General features: G+C 41.8%; 1 long non-coding RNA gene across 2 annotated transcripts; it reads left to right on the top strand.

Annotated features, from left to right (window-relative positions):
- Positions 1–2,169: 2,169 nt before the first annotated feature.
- Positions 2,170–19,030, top strand: LOC139750741 (uncharacterized). Of its 2 annotated transcripts, none has more exons than XR_011713205.1 (3): positions 2,170–2,240; positions 7,615–8,461; positions 15,431–19,030. It is a non-coding gene; the product is annotated as an uncharacterized lncRNA (long non-coding RNA). The 2 variants fall into 2 exon arrangements; XR_011713206.1 differs by having other exon boundaries at positions 2,187–2,240; positions 8,270–8,461.
- The last annotated feature ends 1,958 nt before the right edge of the window (positions 19,031–20,988 follow it).

Raw genomic sequence — 20,988 nt, 5'->3', positions numbered from 1 at the left:
AGATCTAGCTTTTTTATAGCGATGTAGCGCCTAAATTCTTTATTCAGCGGTCTAGCAGCGCGTTTTTCGGAGCCTTTTATCTTTTTTTGTATTTAGCAACATACTTAGTGTTATTTCAATGTATGAGGAAATTCGAACATTAATCAAAATATGTTACTGTGATTACGAAGTCTAATCGAAACCTATTAAGATAACAAGGAAAACAATACAAATATTGTATGTAATTCATTTTCATCGAAATGAGCATGTTCAATTTCTTTAACAGGTTCAGTTCCCCTTCCTCGAATCCCCTGTCCAGTTCAGGTTCAGTTGGACTCTCGGTACTGACAGAATTATCCCTAGGCCATGAAGGACAATAACATTGCTGGTCGTGTGCGTGCAGGCCATTACATTTAACGAACACAACAATGAGTAAGAAATATACTCAACATCTTAAAGCATATTGTTTTAAAGACCCGAAATATGAAAAGTGGTTACGAAAAGTAGAGGTGGATGTCACAAAATGTGTTTACAAGTACTAACACTGTCCATTGTCTGTAAAACTTAGTGACATTAAAAGACACATCAAAACAGCTAAACACAAGAAAGCTGAAGAGCTATTTAATACTGACAAACAAACCACAATTCCGTTTAAAAAAGTGGGTAATGACGCACGGGAGACTGAAGGAAATTTATCACCAATCATTGCAGAACACTGTTCATTGTGTGTTGTTGATCTTCTCAGTAAGCTGTGCAAAGCACGATTTACACACAGTTAAGGATGCGAGAATTTCAAGGTAAAATGGTTGAAGTGCAGTGCAGTTGTGTACAATGTGATTGCCTCGCATTTTGACGTTAACTTGAAAAGTGATTTGGATAATCAGTAGTTTAGCTGCTTAACTGATGAGAGTAATGACATTACGGTAAACAAACTATTGGGTATCACTATCCGGTTCTATTCTGAAAGTAAGGTACAAGATCTTTTCTTTGATCAATGATGTTGACGTCAAGCTCCATTGAAATTGATACAGCTAAGCCAGACTCGATGGCTGTCAATTGAATCAGCAATTGTCAGGATACTGCAGCAGTGGGTTAGAATTAAGACTCACTTTGAAATGGGAAGAAATGGTGAAAGGTGTTACACAGATCCTCTGCGACATGTTTTGTGACAAGAAAAACTATGTCTTCCTGATATTCCTGAAGCATGTTCAGCGTGTAAATGAGAAATCTGAAGCTGAGGTACAGATCCAACCAAAGTGCTAAGTGACCTTATTCAGCTTATCAATTCCAAAAGTTCTAAGGTCCTCATCCCCGGCAGAAAATTAAAGGAAGGAGATTCAGTAGAGAACTACTTAGACCCACATCATCCGTACTTGGAGTACGAGTTTAAAAAGATGGCACAATGTGAGTTTCCTGATGTAAAGGATATTCGAGGAAGATGCATACAATTTGTACTTGAGTTGGTGAAACAGCTTCGTCAACGTTTGCCAGACAGTCTAAGTGTTAGTCAATGTCCTCACTGAGTGCAAGTGAATGCCTGCAACCCAAAAAGCCCGAAGAAATTCACACACGCATCAAGTTCCAATGGAGGAAGCTTCATTGTGTATTGTGGAAACAGAACACTGGCACCTCGGCTAAGATAGCCTCGTACAGGGATGCAACTGGAGAAAATTCCTTCAGTGACCTCTCTTGAGTTGGCTTTGACTCTGGTGACATTGCCTCACTCCAACGCTGATGGAGAGCGTATCTTTAATCAAATGAACATTGTGAAGTCAAAGCTTCGAAATAGACTATCAAAAGCTTAAATGCAATACTATCAAGTATGGTCTGAGAAGAAATGGAAACTGTTGTTATGACTATAAACTACCTAAGGAAGTACTGAAATACATTGGGTCATTGAAAGCATACGAATCATCGCAACCACAACCAGAAACCTCACATAGACCACCGCAACCCCAGAACACCGAGGACGAAGGGATTGGGAATTGGGAATTAGCAGGTCTGAAATAATGATGAATGTTTTAGTGTTAAAGCAGTAAGTCGTACGTGTTATCAATAATATAGGACAACCAAGAGCAGAAATAATTCGAAGAGCAATTTTTACGGTCATTTTAGTAAGGTAAGCGTCTTTTTAGCGTTTTTCGATAGTGAATCTAGCGCATCTGAATATTTGAGTTGGCAACTGTGGAGCGCGGCTTGAAGCAGCAGTTGTTGCTAGGCTGCCAAGAAGTAAAGTACTGTCCTGTCGTCACAAATTTAAGGTACGCTTTTCCATATCTTGTGCTATAATGGAATAAGAGCATAATTTATATGAAGGTTTTGTGTAAGGTCAGGGTTAAGTTTATTGTTTACTAAATAGTGAAATTATATAGTCAAGGAATGAGATATTTGATTTACTAAAATAGAAAGTAAATAAGAATTTGGTGTGACCCATTTCATTTATTCATGTTCTTGAAAACTTATTTACCTATCAATAATATGGTTGTGTTTTGGGGAACATATATACCTGTAGAAACTTGAAATGTCCGCTCTGTGTTTCTAGCTGTCCTCACCGTCATTTTTACATTATATAACACTGAAACTCCATGAAAGACGTCAATTTCTTACGATGACGATGAGCGTTTTTACTTGCATTTAAGACACATGGCTGATCTCACGTTTAGCGCCTCATGCCACGGAACACATCCATGTTATAGCATGGCGCACACTGGAATGCACGTGTTCATGCATTTAAGTTGACGAGGATTGCGCACACGTGCTGGGATTTTGAACAGTCCGGTTGCTGTTGACACAGACATCAGTAACGTCACCCTTCGAATTGTTTATACCTTCTCACTTCTGGAGAAAAAAAATGGTTCTTTTTCTACATTTTAATCCAGAAATTACGGACTAAAATAGTCCTTTGTTGCTACTGGCGTCTTGAATATAAAATGGGTAGGTGCGGGGGACTAAAAATAATTATGGGTATGTTCAAGTGCCCATTCCACACGACAGGTAATATGACGGTACATAATACAGGTGGGGCACGTGCATCCCTACCTAAATTCCAATGGTAGGCCTACCCAGGGCTGGCTCACCGTCCTTAGGGGCGTCGAGAGCCTAACGGGGCCCTGGGGCAAACAATCTGGCTGCCCGGCTATATTCATCTGAGCCATTTTTCTTTTTTATTACTTTTTACAACTTTACTGAAGAAAATCCAAAAGTAGAATAACAACGAGCTTCTAAACACAGCGAAATGCATGTAATGTATTACGTAATTGAGACGAGGTTAGAGCACCAAGGTTTTCGTTTTACATTTGATACAGAATAAAGTGGAATAGAAAAACATCTCAGGACTGAAGTCTGTCGACTGACGAGGTTCCGATCCCCGCGCATCGTCCGCCATTCGGCTACCGTAGCAAGATGTGGAAGGATCGCACGGATGACGTAGCTATCTCAATAAAGAAATAATGTCTTCATGATTAATAATTTACCTTTTCTTCCCGATACCTAGTCTAAATATGAACTTTTTTTTTTTAATACAAATGTAGCTAAAACTAAGGCAAATATTATTGTTTAACTTTCTAATGCTCGAAACCATCGTTAGAGAAGAAAAATTAATGTAACAGAACAACGATGAAAACGCATATGTCAGCGAAAATTTCCCCTAAAGCAAAACAAGACAAAAATGTCAAAAAATGCCACAAGAGAAAGGGTAAATGTGGACGAATCACGGAGACGCCATGGCTAGCCGAGAGAAAGGAACCCGAACGAGTGGCCACGGCAGACGTCATGGCCACAACTTTCTTTTGTGGATGTTTGCCTGTGTTGGTGTCATCAATATTATATATATATATATATATATATATATATATATATATATATATATATATATATATATATATATATATATGTGTGTGTGTGTGTGTGTTATATTTAATCGCCGTCTCCCGCATTAGCCAGGTAGCGCAGGGAAACAGACGAAAGAGTGGACCAACCCACCCACATACACATGTATATACATAAACGCCCACACATGCATACCTATACATTTCAACGTATACATACATATACATATATACACATGTACATACACTTGCCTTAATCTATTCTCGTCGCCACCCCGTCGCACATATAATAGCATCCACCCCGGCCGCCGCCGCCACGAGGTAGCGCCTGGAAAAGACAACAAAGGTCACAGTCGTTCACACTCGATCTCTAGCTGTCATGAGTAATGCACCGAAACCACAGCTCCCTTTCCACATACTAGTTCACCATTTACCGCTTAGCTAGGAGCTCCGAGATCATGTATAACAAAGTTGCAAACCTCCATTCAAACACCACAGACGCAACCTACCCTTACCCTGGCAGCTGTGGATGCCCTAGTGTAGCCCGTTGACAGCACGTTACCCCCATGTATAGTACATCGCTCTAATTCTCCTTAACCCATGCACTCCTCTCACCCTCCTGCATGTTCAGATTCCTGTTAATCAAAGCCTTTTTCTGTCCATGTCCTCGGTACCTCCTTCCCCTGTGCTCCAGACAATTCTAACGCAATTCCCCTTTGCCATTCTTTTTTCACCAATCCTCTTCATATGTCTACACAACTGCAGCACACTCTGTTCAGCTCTCTTAATCATACTCCACTTATCACCACACATCTCTTGCAATGTCATGTAAATGATCAACGCTTCTCCCACCACATATTGTCCGCTAGAATTTTATTTCCAACACATCCCCAGCGGTTGAGGTAGAATAGTAAGGGGACTCAGCTGATATGAAATTTTTCGCCAGGCATCTTTCAGAAAAGTTACCATTGACGGACTCCTATTGCCTTGTCTAGTGTTGGGACATGAGACGGGAGGCAGGCCAACCTGAGTGGAGTATTTCCGGCATGTGAACAAACTTTCGTCTGGCTGGAGTATTGTTCGGAGAGATTGATTTTATTTGGAATTCAGTTTTACTCGGATGATAAAATACAGCATGAACTGGAAATAACGTACATAACATGATCGACAGAACTGAACCTTAAAACTACCGATATTTATTTTGTCATTCGTGAACCGCTTCTTATTTCTGAGATTGATATTCTAAAACTGTATAGTCGTCCAGGTTTAGCTGTTCCACAACCTGGCTTGGGTGATGCAGTTATAAATCACTGATTAACAGTTTGCACTGAGTAGGATACACCCTCATTAGTCCAAAGGTTAGAATAAACTTACATAAATAAGTGTAACTCATAATGTCATGGGAGAATTAAAGCAAGTACTGGTAATATTTTTGGTCGCCAGTTAGGCATAGAACTTCCGTTGGTGGAACTGGTTCCAAGACTGTGGAGAGGAATGCAACCCTCGAGTCGGATGATTCCCCTCCAGATCCCGTACAACAGAGGTTCAGGGATCAGCCGGTTTGAAACGCTTCTCTGATCCAAATTCTGTTTCTTTAACAGCGTTCAACATGTTGTGTCATTTGGCCTCAGAACTTCACCGCTGTCCTCTTGCTCTTCCAATCATTTTCCTTTGTCTGCATTTCTCTATTACCTGTCGCTTCTCTGGCGTCCCTCACCACACCAACGCATGATTGGCCTCCCTGTTGTCACTCCAGTGCTTACAGATCCGTTACTCCGCCATTGTGCGTACATTGCATAACACAACGGGGAAAGTGAGGATGTCAGGGGGCTATATATTATCATGATTACCCTGAGACTTTAAAAAGTGTCCTGGTGATAACTGGAACGCCTTTACAGAGGCTCCTGTGGCCCAAGTCTTGTTCTGTATCCAGCAGCAGAGGACTATGGACTCCTTTAAAGTGAGGAGTTCTTTGATAAGACAGCACTCCCAGTGCTACATCTTTGCCAAGGGTGACTTTTCATCTTGTGGTATAACTTCATGCAGGCAGAGTCCGGTTACACATCATGCGTAGGTATGTATGCATACATATATTAGGGAACGGATTCTTTTTTTTCGATAGATAAGGCTCCATGACAGTGAAGGAGCTTGTAAGACCACTAACATGAAGTTTGGAGGGTAAAGTCTTGTGTTAGAGGAATATCATTGTTGTTGAGTATGACTTCATCCAATACTTATATTTTTTTCTGTTCGCCTTGGTATCTTAGCATAAGCCATGTACCCATTCTATCGACCAGTTCTTAAGTGAGGATGAACAGTTGGGTCAACAGTGGACCGGCTGCCGCGACCAGGATTCGAATTTATGTGGACTCAACCTCAGGCGCCCCGTGAATGCGTCATGATCAGCAATTTTAACCTCTTTACCATAATGTCCACATACCTATTTACATTGTGTGTATTTGTACGTTTGAATCTCTTTGTGTGGTTAACTTAGTAAATTTCTTGAACCGTTTCATTTGTCATTAAACCGATGTAATCCTTTGATGTAATCATTTTTAGATTGCACAGTTGTGTGCATCTCTAGATAACGAAGGCATTGTTAAAATTCTAAATATAAATATTTTCTTTTAGTTATACCAGAAAAATATTCGTTTTCTGTTTTGCTTATCTAAATAAAAGGAAATGTACGTTTAACATTTATGAAACAATACCTATCAAGGACATGGTTAAAAAAAATTGGTTACCTGGATACGGGAATCAAGTAGATATTTTCAATGATATTTGAGACAGATCTTAAAAATATGTATATATTTACGATGATATTTATGGAGACAGATCTTAGAAATATGTACATAGATGATTTCCTAACAGTCCAGCTAAGCCATGATCTAAAGGTAATATTTCAAGATGGGGCAGCAAATTTTTCATTACATATTTTAATTATATGTACTCAGTGATTTTCAATAATGTGGGGAAAGTGTAGCAATAAATTAACCGCCACTTTCAGATGTTAATTTAAACCATCGAAATTATTCTTTAAAAACATGAATAGGCATGGTGGCCCTGATTACGATTTTAAACAAGTTGTGAGGTCTAGTAAAAATTTTAGTTGATCTGGCAATACTCACACAAACACATGAGTGCATTAGTCTATTAGAATTGTTTTGGAAAAACGCTTTCCCTTTAGCATGTTGGCATTACCTTTAGGTATGAGGGTGACTCGACCCTCAAGTTCCGGTCAAAGGTCACGTATCATATCCAAGGGTTTGGCGGGATAGGTGCGGCCGATCATACATTCTCTCGTGCTGGAATTGTATTCACATTCATGTAAAATTAAACCCTTGATAATATCTGCACATTATTGTGACAACGCCGATTCTGATTAAAACTTTTGGTTAATGGTATACTTGTGCATATCCTTGGGTTTAATAGCTATATGTGGTTAAGATCATTTGGCCAGAACCTGTAACATACCGGTGTGTACAAAATAGAAATATTTTGACGGGACTGTATGATTACGACGACTACTGTGTAAGGTCATCATTCCCGTTTAGACAAATTACCAATCAAAGTGTATGAAGAGAACCTCTGGCGTACGATGATTTGTCTCGTCTCCTGAAAACTCTGCAGTGGCATAATGGCCTGCATACGTGTATCATACACAAACTCCGCACTTACGATAGCAAAATCTGAAAGACAATAATACGATGAATCAACCGCGTGGTGTGTTTCTCCTTTATCTCTATCCTCTCCCTGTAGATATCTGTGCCCCCCCCCCCCCCCATATGATCTCTCTTTCTCTTCTTAGGACCAAGATTCTCCCGGTGAGCTTCACACTCCGGTGATAGACACGTAGCGTGATCCCTGCTTTCCCGGGTCCACAACACTCGACGTCGAGAGACAACCTCACGCCTCCTCCCAGCGTCAACGACCGCAGCAGTCAATTATAACATCACGGAGAAACTCTCGACCAGATCAAGACGTGTCGTTGAACTGAACGTTGAGAGGAAACCCCTACCCCCCTCCCCCCTTTCTTCGGAGAGTTGCTGTCGCCTTGGCCATCACACTCGTGCCCCACCAAAAACTCTCCTTCAGATCCACTAACACCTCCCACTCACGCTCATACAAGGGAAATTACTCCCTTTTCATCATCATCACAGGAGGCCGGTGAAAGCCGAGCAACTCCGCCCCCAACACGCCACTTCCTGGTACTAGTAAGTGTGCGCCACTCTCGCTCTCACGCACCATACACTACCCGCGCTGACGCTTCCCATGATGGCCTAGCGACGCTCCCTTCCCAACTACAATGACTCTGAGGAGCCTTCCATCACACCCGCCATTAACTCACTGTTAATTCACGGGAGAGAACGGGTTTACTTACAGAACACCAATAGCTCTAGTCAGGCAAGGGTAGACCATCACAGAGGAAGCTACTACCATCATCTCCCATTGCACTGTTCCAGACGAAATCACCATCCCATAGGCTTGGGTCACCCTCCGCTGGCCCGGTAGTAGAGGATGACTGGGCTGGTGTTAACGGTAGCGATGACGATGTCGCTGCTGGTGGTGGGCTCGGAAGCGACGTGCGGCGTCTGCAACGAGCGACTGAAGGTGTCCCTCATCTGCTGCCTGTTCGAGGGACGGTGCTGCCTCCTGTGAGTACCATTGTGTCTGTCATGGGGCCGGGCCGGGGACCTGCTACGAGGGGAAAGCTTGCCAGGCGAAAACATTAGGTAAAGTGTTTATGTCCACAACTCAGGCAAAACAGAATCTTGAAATACATGCTAGGTATTGCAGAATAATCGTGCTTTTGAGGGAGACCGTGATTTTAGCATCTTTTTTCCATCACCACAGTGCAGATTCGAATACTTTCTAGGTGTCCATATCACGAAGAGACCAAATAAGCATTTTCTATGGGAAGGAAATGGTGCACACCTTGAAATCAGAAAGTGAACGGGTTCGGTTTTAATCCGGTACGTGTGTCCCCGGAATACTGGTGTCAGTTACTTAAGAATTTCAACTTGGTTAGTCTAAATTGTAAATGTCACTGCATGGAGAAGTTTACTCCCTATCGAAGTTGTTGTGAATGTAATTACGGCGTCTGCCTCTCAAGGTAATATGAGTCATAGAAAAAGACACTTTTGCGTCAGTAGTATCTTCATACCCCCAGAGGACGTCATCTCTCTACCTTCAGTTATCATAAGCTGATCACATGACGTTATTATAATCTACGGTACCTTTGGCTGGCCACTGTACCGAGATATCTCTCTTTTCTTGCTGCACCAATAAGTTATGATGACAGCTACAGGCACATTCTACCTACGTCCCAATGATGACAGCTGCATGGGCTATGGATAGAGTTGTGCGCAGGAGGATGGATGTGCTGGAAATGAGATGTTTGAGGACAGTGTGTGGTGTGAGGTGGTTTGATCGAGTGAGTAACGTAAGGGTGAGAGAGATGTGTGGAAATAAAAAGAGCGTGGTTGAGAGAGCAGAAGAGGGTGTTTTGAAGTGGTTTGGGCACATGGAGAGAATGAGTGAGGAAAGATTGACCAAGAGGATATATGTGTCGGAGGTGGAGGGAACGAGGAGAAGAGGGAGACCAAATTGGAGGTGGAGAGATGGAGTGAAAAAGATTTTGTGTGATCGGGGCCTGAACATGCAGGAGGGTGAAAGGAGGGCAAGGAATAGAGTGAATTGGAGCGATGTGGTATACCGGGGTTGACGTGCTGTCAGTGGATTGAATCAAGGCATGTGAAGCGTCTGGGGTAAACCATGGAAAGCTGTGTAGGTATGTATATTTGTGTGTGTGGACGTATGTATATACATGTGTATGGGGGTGGGTTGGGCCATTTCTTTCGTCTGTTTCCTTGCGCTACCTCGCAAACGCGGGAGACAGCGACAAAGTATAATAAAATAATAATAATAATATATGGAGGGAGCGGGGGTCTGGAAATCCTCCCCTCTCGTTTTTAATTTTCCAAAAGAAGGAACAGAGACGGGGGCAATTGAGGATACTCCCTCAAAGGCTCAGTCCTCCGTTCTTAATGCTACCTCGCTAATGTGGGAAATGGCAAATAGTATAAATATATATATATATATATATATATATATATATATATATATATATATATATATATATATATATATATATATTTTTTGCTTTGTCGCTGTCTCCCGCGTTTGCGAGGTAGCGCAAGGAAACAGACGAAAGAAATGGCCCAACCCACCCCCATACACATGTATATACATACGTCCACACACGCAAATATACATACCTACACAGCTTTCCATGGTTTACCCCAGACGCTTCACATGCCTTGATTCAATCCACTGACAGCACGTCAACCCCGGTATACCACATCGCTCCAATTCACTCTATTCCTTGTCCTCCTTTCACCCCCCTGCATGTTCAGGCCCCGATCACACAAAATCTTTTTCACTCCATCTTTCCACCTCCAATTTGGTCTCCCTCTTCTCCTCGTTCCCTCCACCTCCGACACATATATCCTCTTGGTCAATCTTTCCTCACTCATTCTCTCCATGTGCCCAAACCATTTCAAAACACCCTCTTCTGCTCTCTCAACCACGCTCTTTTTATTTCCACACATCTCTCTTACCCTTACGTTACTTACTCGATCAAACCACCTCACACCACACATTGTCCTCAAACATCTCATTTCCAGCACATCCATCCTCCTGCGCACAACTCTATCCATAGCCCACGCCTCGCAACCATACAACATTGTTGGAACCACTATTCCTTGCTTTCCGAGATAATGTTCTCGACTTCCAAACATTCTTCAAGGCTCCCAGAATTTTCGCCCCCTCCCCCACCCTATGATCCACTTCCGCTTCCACGGTTCCATCCGCTGCCAGATCCACTCCCAGATATCTAAAACACTTCACTTCCTCCAGTTTTTCTCCATTCAAACTCACCTCCCAATTGACTTGACCCTCAACCCTACTGTACCTAATAACCTTGCTCTTATTCACATTTACTCTTAACTTTCTACTTTCACACACTTTACCAAACTCAGTCACCAGCTTCTGCAGTTTTTCACATGAATCAGCCACCAGCGCTGTATCATCAGCGAACAGCAACTGACTCACTTCCCAAGCTCTCTTATCCCCAACAGACTTCATACTTGCCCCTCTTTCCAAAACTCTTGCATTCACCTCCCTAACAACCCCATCCATAAACAAATTAAACAACCATGGAGACATCACACACCCCTGCCGCAAACCTACATTCACTGAGAACCAATCACTTTCCTCTCTTCCTACACGTACACATGCCTTACATCCTCGATAAAAACTTTTCACTGCTTCTAACAACTTGCCTCCCACACCATATATTCTTAATACCTTCCACAGAGCATCTCTGTCAACGCTATCATATGCCTTCTCCAGATCCATAAATGCTACATACAAATCCATTTGCTTTTCTAAGTATTTCTCACATACATTCTTCAAAGCAAACACCTGATCCACACATCCTCTACCACTTCTGAAACCACACTGCTCTTCCCCAATCTGATGCTCTGTACATGCCTTCACCCTCTCAATCAATACCCTCCCATATAATTTACCAGGAATACTCAACAAACTTATACCTCTGTAATTTGAGCACTCACTCTTATCCCCTTTGCCTTTGTACAATGGCACTATGCACGCATTCCGCCAATCCTCAGGCACCTCACCATGAGTCATTTTTTTTTTTTTTTTTTTTTATACTTTGTCGCTGTCTCCCGCGTTTGCGAGGTAGCGCAAGGAAACAGACGAAAGAAATAGCCCAACCCCCCCCCATACACATGTATATACATACGTCCACACACACAAATATACATACCTACACAGCTTTCCATGGTTTACCCCAGACGCTTCACATGCCCTGATTCAATCCACCGACAGCACGTCAACCCTGGTATACCACATCGCTCCAACTCACTCTATTCCTTGCCCTCCTTTCACCCTCCTGCATGTTCAGGCCCCGATCACACAAAATCTTTTTCACTCCATCTTTCCACCTCCAATTTGGTCTCCCTCTTCTCCTTGCTCCCTCCACCTCCGACACATATATCCTCTTGGTCAATCTTTCCTCACTCATCCTCTCCATGTGCCCAAACCACTTCAAAACACCCTCTTCTGCTCTCTCAACCACGCTCTTTTTATTTCCACACATCTCTCTTACCCTTACGTTACTCACTCGATCAAACCACCTCACACCACACATTGTCCTCAAACATCTCATTTCCAGCACATCCATCCTCCTGCGCACAACTCTATCCATAGCCCACGCCTCGCAACCATACAACATTGTTGGAACCACTATTCCTTCAAACATACCCATTTTTGCTTTCCGAGATAATGTTCTCGACTTCCACACATACTTCAAGGCCCCCAGAATTTTCGCCCCCTCCCCCACCCTATGATCCACTTCCGCTTCCATGGTTCCATCCGCTGCCAGATCCACTCCCAGATATCTAAAACACTTCACTTCCTCCAGTTTTTCTCCATTCAAACTCACCTCCCAATTGACTTGACCCTAAACCCTACTGTACCTAATAACCTTGCTCTTATTCACATTTACTCTTAACTTTCTTCTTCCACACACTTTACCAAACTCAGTCACCAGCTTCTGCAGTTTTTCACATGAATCAGCCACCAGCGCTGTATCATCAGCGAACAGCAACTGACTCACTTCCCAAGCTCTCTTATCCCCAACAGACTTCATACTTGCCCCTCTTTCCAAAACTCTTGCATTCACCTCCCTAACAACCCCATCCATAAACAAATTAAACAACCATGGAGACATCACACACCCCTGCCGCAAACCTACATTCACTGAGAACCAATCACTTTCCTCTCTTCCTACACGTACACATGCCTTACATCTTCGATAAAAACTTTTCACTGCTTCTAACAACTTTCCTCCCACACCATATATTCTTAATACCTTCCACAGAGCATCTCTATCAACTCTATCATATGCCTTCTCCAGATCCATAAATGCTACATACAAATCCATTTGCTTTTCTAAGTATTTCTCACATACATTCTTCAAAGCAAACACCTGATCCACACATCCTCTACCACTTCTGAAACCACACTGCTCTTCCCCAATACATTAAATACATTAAATAACCTTACCAACCAGTCAACAATACAGTCACCCCCTTTTTTAATAAATTCCACTGCAATACCATCCAAACCCGCTGCCTTGCCGGCTTTCATCTTCTGCAAAGCTTTTACTACCTCCTCTCTGTTTACCAAATCATTTTCCCTAACCCTCTCACTTTGCACACCACCTCGACCAAAACACCCTATATCTGCCACTCTATCATCAAACACATTCAACAAACCTTCAAAATACTCACTCCATCTCCTCACATCACCACTACTTGTTATCACCTCCCCATTTGCGCCCTTCACTGAAGTTCCCATTTGCTCCCTTGTCTTTCGCACTTTATTTACCTCCTTCCAGAACATCTTTTTATTCTCCCTAAAAGTTAATGATACTCTCTCACCCCAACTCTCATTTACCCTTTTTTTCACCTCTTGCACCTTTCTCTTGACCTCCTGTCTCTTTCTTTTATACGTCTCCCACTCAATTGCATTTTTTCCCTGCAAAAATCGTCCAAATGCCTCTCTCTTCTTTTTCACTAATACTCTTACTTCTTCATCCCATCACTCAATACCCTTTCTAATCAACCCACCTCCCACTCTTCTCATGGCACAAGTATCTTTTGCGCAATTCATCACTGATTCCCTAAATACATCCCATTCCTCCCCCACTCCCCTTACTTCCATTGTTCTCAGCTTTTTCCATTCTGTACTCAGTCTCTCCTGGTACTTCCTCACACAAGTCTCCTTCCCAAGCTCACTCACTCTCACCACCCTCTTCACCCCAACATTCACTCTTCTTTTCTGAAAACCCATACAAATCTTCACCTTAGCCTCCACAAGATAATGATCAGACATCCCTCCAGTTGCACCTCTCAGCACATTAACATCCAAAAGTCTCTCTTTCGCGCGCCTGTCAATTAACACGTAATCCAATACATATATTATATACACACACTAGTTTGCTGTTTTCCGCATTAGCGAGGAAGTACCAGGTACAAAGGAAATGCCTCATCCACTTACATCCATGCTGTTTTGTGTAATGCACCTAAACTGTAGCTTCCTATCCACAACCAGGCTCCACGTACTTTGTCAGTTTTCCTAGGCTCCTTCTTAGGTCTTGACTCAGTCCATTGACAGCACATCGCTCTCTTTACATCACATCCTTCAACTTCACTCTATCCCATGGACACTTTTCACCCTCCTGCATGATCAGGCCCCAAGCTTTAAAATCTAATTCACTCCATCTTTCCATCTCCAATCTGGTCTTAAAGTGTAGTGATCCTGTGTGTGTGTAGTGCAGTCAAGTAGTCAGTGCTTGGTGATTGCTTAATGGTAGTTAAACCATGGGCATGAAGGGTCTTGGTTTATGTTGAGATGGTGTTTGAAATGATGAGTGAGGTCCAAAGCGTAAGTGGGATATTGTGACGTGTTTGTCTGGGAACTGATTGTAGTTTCTGAAGGTTTAAGTTTAAGACTGAGCTAGATCGGCTGTTTAGAGCTTGTCAGATTATTTTAGTGTGTGCATTCTGACATTATTATTTTTGTTTGCAGTGGGGGATTTGTGAGTAGAGCTTATTAAAGCTCAAGGCACGAGTAGAATTCTTATTTCTACTTGGGGATTGGTGGTTAGTTATAAAGTGGTTTAGGAGGGAGGAATCTAGTGCTGTAATACACAATTACCCCATGACCTCTTTCTAGGAAAGACTCTGTGCTACCCAAGACCTCTTCAGAGGCTCCTCCAGCTCAAGGCTCCATTACTCGCAAAAGCATGGAATCGCAGACTCCTTTGGAATAAATTCTTTGAAGAGACTGGCTACCTAGTGATACAACTTCACGAGAGGTGGCTTTTCACTTGCAGTGTAACTTAAGAGAGGCAAAGTCCAGTAACACCTGTCTTAAATTATTTAAAATTATATCTGAACCTCTCTCTCAGAAAGGATCCTGGTGATACCCGGAACCTCCTTTCCAAAGGCTCTTGCAAACTAAGGCTGTACTACTTCTAGTGGCAGGGAATTACGAACTCCTTTGACAAAACTGCACTCTAATGATACAGCTGTAAACACACACAATCAGCAAACTACTTTTAAATTTACTTACTACATAGATTTTCCACTAATTATTGTCAATTAACCCAACATCTAAGAACATTTAGCCTAAATACAAATAGTAATAGGTCCTATATAAAAATACAAGTCTTACTCTTGGTATAAAAAACAAATGAGGGGGAGGAGGTGGCAACTTTGGAGCTCCACTTACCTCATAGGATTGCTGCAGTACTCAGTGCTGGACTCTTTATGTCAGCAGCCTAAAGCTGCTCTTCTACTCTTCGTGGTGCTGTCAGCCCACATCATGGGTATCCTTACCATGAGAAATATCTTAATAGTTTACTGCACATAAGTGATATCCCTATGTATCTGTGACAATTCATCATAACCTTACCTTGTTGAAAATTTTCCATGTATATGTTCATTTTCATATTATCATCATCATTTCAGAGGCCCTGTAGCTGTAGGAAAGCGTGATGTGTCTTGGTCAATGAAACAGACTAGCCTGCCCCAGCTGCCTCCTGTCGTTCACCCACATGCCAGACCACGTTGACATGACCTCCTGCTCTCCATACTTGCCAGACTTGTACTATTACTACATATACTTTATAATTCTCTCCCATATACCAATGTTAACAAATTCAAAAACATCACCCATCTCTGATGTTTCTACCATCAACCATGTTTCATGCTAAAATGTAGCATTGTTCCTCCATGAAAGGCTGGATATAAACATTCCAAGTTCATTTCCTGCACTTTAAAGTGAGGAGAGAAAGCTAATGGAATATTTTGGCACATGGAGTAAATGCAGTGGGTGAATACCAGTGGAAATCCACCTCAAACCACATTTGCATCCAATTGCAAAATGACGTGAGTATGTTGGTGCACATAACTTAGGAAGGTGATTCTTCAGATGTGTATGGCTGTTATGAATGATTTGATTGCTGATGGGCAACTGAAACTCTCTCTTATCAATAAAATTCATGCTGGTAATTGACTTTTTGCCATACACGCATTAAAACATTGATAAACTTGAGGCATTATCAGTTTTTTAACTGTATTTTCAGTATTTCTATGAAGTACCTCAGGGAGATGCACATGATAACAGCAACACAATTCATGACATGCTGAAAATTCATCATTTATTTCATAAGAGGGCTTGGCTTTTTTTCTGAAAAGGATGATGGATCAATATAATCTTAATTCAAAATGCTCCAGGTTATGTGCATTGGGTAAGTGTGAAAGTTCTGAGGATAGAATTACTGACATCTCCATGTATTCTGAACAATGTAAAGGTTGCAAGCAGTTGGATAGTGACTGGAGCATCTGGGTCATCAAAACGGGTATGATGGAAGGATATTTTCACAAAAGAATGACCAAAATGAAGTGAGAACTGGTGTAACATGTAATTTTCAACCTGTAAAATAAATGACTACTGGACAAGCATGCATATGCAAGGATTGCACATAGGATTAGTTGAGGTGAAATAACATTACATTGGTTTCCTAATCTAACCTAACAGTGCAAAATATGTAATGCTCTATGGCAAGTCACTTAATTAGCAAAGTTCATATATTTCACTTGCACCACGTTGTCAAAGTGCATTGCTTTTGCGATGATTCTTTTAAAAGGCAGATGAAATTATTACTTTTAGAGGATGAACATAAAGGTAAGCTGTGATCAAATCATATGAACATGAACCACGTTTAAAGGGTTCTTATGAGCAGGTTCAATGACATGATAATTTCCATGATGACAGAAGTCTCTTTTTCACTCTTGAGCACGTTAATGTGAGTACATGGTGCAATTGGAGTGTTGCAGTTAAACATGTACAATATAGCTACTTCCAAAGATTTATATTGCCCTAACTGCTAGTAATGATATTCCCCTTGTGAAATGATGGTGATATCAGAACTAAGAAAAAATAACATCAGATCCGTAGAGATGGATGGAGACTTAGCAAATATGTATAGTGAAGTTCAGGGGACATTTATGGATAGTGAGAGACAACTGTTAAGTAAAAACCATAGTGCAAATGATGAACCATGGTGCACTCTAGCATTAAAGGCAATATAGTTGATTATGATCATGTCAACTAACCTCAGATATTCCATCTGGATTGACAAGGAAATGAGAACTAGAGATGCTGGAAGTCCATAAGAGAAGAAAAAAAGTTCATGCATAACTAAACAAGAATCAGTGAAATCATATCCATAAGACTAAAAAAATACTTGTTTCAGTATCTTCAGGAGTTGTTTAATTTGTGTAGACAACACAAAACCATGAACTAGAACTGAACACCATCATTTCCTGGTTTGTAAAGATTAAACCTTTCTCTTCTGAAAATAATGCTTATATCTGGTTGTTACTCTTGGCTGGGAATTTTTATTTTTATTTTATTTTGCTTTGTCGCTGTCTCCTGTGTTTGCGAGGTAGCGCAAGGAAACAGACGAAAGAAATGGCCCAACCCACCCCCATACACATGTATATACATACACGTCCACACAGGCAAATATACATACCTATACATCTCAATGTACACATATATATACACACACAGACACATACATATATACCCATGCACACAATTCACACTGTCTGCCTTTATTCATTCCCATCGTCACCTCGCCACACATGGAAAACCATCCCCCTCCCCCCTCATGTGTGCGAGGTAGCGCTAGGAAAAGACAACAAAGGCCCCATTCGTTCACACTCAGTCTCTAGCTGTCATGCAATAATGCCCGAAACCACAGCTCCCTTTCCACATCCAGGCCCCACACAACTTTCCATGGTTTACCCCAGACGCTTCACATGCTCTGATTCAATCCACTGACAGCACATCAACCCCGGTATACCACATCGATCCAATTCACTCTATTCCTTGCCCTCCTTTCACCCTCCTGCATGTTCAGGCCCCGATCACTCAAGATCTTTTTCACTCCATCTTTCCACCTCCAATTTGGTCTCCCACTTCTCCTCGTTCCCTCCACCTCAGACACATATATCCTCTTGGTCAATCTTTCCTCACTCATTCTCTCCATGTGCCCAAACCATTTCAAAACCCTCTTCTGCTCTCTCAACCACGCTCTTTTTATTTCCACACATCTCTCTTACCCTTACATTACTTACTCGATCAAACCACCTCACACCACACGTTGTCCTCAAACATCTCATTTCCAGCACATCCACCCTCCTGCACACAACTCTATCCATAGCCCACGCCTCGCAACCATACAACATTGTTGGAACCACTATTCCTTCAAACATACCCATTTTTGCTTTCCGAGATAATGTTCTCGACCTCCACACATTCTTCAAGGCTCCCAGGATTTTCGCCCCCTCCCCCACCCTATGATTCACTTCCGCTTCCATGGTTCCATCCGCTGCCAGATCCACTCCCAGATATCTAAAACACTTTACTTCCTCCAGTTTTTCTCCATTCAAACTTACCTCCTAATTGACTTAACCCTCAACCCTACTGTACCTAATAACCTTGCTCTTATTCACATTTACTCTTAACTTTCTTCTTTCACACACTTTACCAAACTCAGTCACCAGCTTCTGCAGTTTCTCACATGAATCAGCCACCAGCGCTGTATCATCAGCGAACAACAACTGACTCACTTCCCAAGCTCTCTCATCCACAACAGACTTCATACTTGCCCCTCTTTCCAAAACTCTTGCATTCACCTCCCTAGCAACCCCATCCATAAACAAATTAAACAACCATGGAGACATCACACACCCCTGCCGCAAACCTACATTCACTGGGTATTTATTTCACCTAAATGATGTGTACATATAATCAACTTAGTTTTTTACAGTACTCACTTAATGATTAAATGTAGGTAGTTGACTGTTAAATGCTTTTTATATCCACATTCGATGAGCTGGCTTGACGAATGTTGCTGTTACATGTGTCTTGTCTTTGAGACTAGATCAGTTCTGATCTTAGTTTTGTAACAATACATGAATATATTACACTTCATGCTATTTTCTTCAAATAATTTGAAAACTAATAAAACAACTGAAATGAAACTGTAATCATGATTCTCCTAGTATAATTTCCAAATTATATTATGTTAATCCTACTTATATTTCTTGGTCGCATTATTACATCATTACGTAATACATTTTCCTAGAAGTACAGAAATGTAAATACATTCTTTAATATATAAAAATTTTACAGGTTGTCCTTAAACCAATACTTATATCTCCATAGAGCATTCTCAGTTAGATAAAGATATATACTAGTTGCACCCAAATTATTACTACTAATATTTACAAACAGTGCTCTCAAGCTATCCAAATTAATTTCATCCATTTCATCCATAGTAAAAGCTTTGCGGAAGATGAAAGCCGGCAAGGCAGCAGGTTTGGATGGTATTGCAGTGGAATTTATAAAAAAAGGGGGTGACTGTATTGTTGACTGGTTGGTAAGGTTATTTAATGTATGTATGACTCATGGTGAGGTGCCTGAGGATTGGCGGAATGCGTGCATAGTGCCATTGTACAAAGGCAAAGGGGATAAGAGTGAGTGCTCAAATTACAGAGGTATAAGTTTGTTGAGTATTCCTGGTAAATTATATGGGAGGGTATTGATTGAGAGGGTGAAGGCATGTACAGAGCATCAGATTGGGGAAGAGCAGTGTGGTTTCAGAAGTGGTAGAGGATGTGTGGATCAGGTGTTTGCTTTGAAGAATGTATGTGAGAAATACTTAGAAAAGCAAATGGATTTGTATGTAGCATTTATGGATCTGGAGAAGGCATATGATAGAGTTGACAGAGATGCTCTGTGGAAGGTATTAAGAATATATGGTGTGGGAGGCAAGTTGTTAGAAGCAGTGAAAAGTTTTTATCGAGGATGTAAGGCATGTGTACGTGTAGGAAGAGAGGAAAGTGATTGGTTCTCAGTGAATGTAGGTTTGCGGCAGGGGTGTGTGATGTCTCCATGGTTGTTTAATTTGTTTATGGATGGGGTTGTTAGGGAGGTAAATGCAAGAGTCTTGGAAAGAGGGGCAAGTATGAAGTCTGTTGGGGATGAGAGAGCTTGGGAAGTGAGTCAGTTGTTGTTCGCTGATGATACAGCGCTGGTGGCGGATTCATGTGAGAAACTGCAGAAGCTGGTGACGGAGTTTGGTAAAGTGTGTGGAAGAAGAAAGTTAAGAGTAAATGTGAATAAGAGCAAGGTTATTAGGTACAGTAGGGTTGAGGGTCAAGTCAATTGGGAGGTGAGTTTGAATGGAGAAAAACTGGAGGAAGTGAAGTGTTTTAGATATCTGGGAGTGGATCTGTCAGCGGATGGAACCATGGAAGCGGAAGTGGATCATAGGGTGGGGGAGGGGGCAAAAATTTTGGGAGCCTTGAAAAATGTGTGGAAGTCGAGAACATTATCCCGGAAAGCAAAAATGGGTATGTTTGAAGGAATAGTGGTTCCAACAATGTTGTATGGTTGCGAGGCGTGGGCTATGGATAGAGTTGTGCGCAGGAGGATGGATGTGCTGGAAATGAGATGTTTGAGGACAATGTGTGGTGTGAGGTGGTTTGATCGAGTAAGTAACGTAAGGGTAAGAGAGATGTGTGGAAATAAAAAGAGCGTGGTTGAGAGAGCAGAAGAGGGTGTTTTGAAGTGGTTTGGGCACATGGAGAGAATGAGTAAGGAAAGATTGACCAAGAGGATATATGTGTCGGAGGTGGAGGGAACAAGGAGAAGAGGGAGACCAAATTGGAGGTGGAAAGATGGAGTGAAAAGGATTTTGTGTGATCGGGGCCTGAACATGCAGGAGGGTGAAAGGAGGGCAAGGAATAGAGTGAATTGGAGCGATGTGGTATACAGGGGTTGACGTGCTGTCAGTGGATTGAATCAAGGCATGTGAAGCGTCCGGGGTAAACCATGGAAAGCTGTGTAGGTATGTATATTTGCGTGTGTGGACGTATGTATGTACATGTGTATGGGGGGGGTTGGGCCATTTCTTTCGTCTGTTTCCTTGCGCTACCTCGCAAACGCG

This window comes from Panulirus ornatus, chromosome 10 (assembly GCF_036320965.1).
Source record: "Panulirus ornatus isolate Po-2019 chromosome 10, ASM3632096v1, whole genome shotgun sequence".
NCBI classification, from domain to species: Eukaryota; Metazoa; Arthropoda; class Malacostraca; order Decapoda; family Palinuridae; genus Panulirus; species Panulirus ornatus.
Note: the sequence above shows the minus strand (reverse complement) of the source record. Positions and strands in the feature narration are given on the sequence as shown.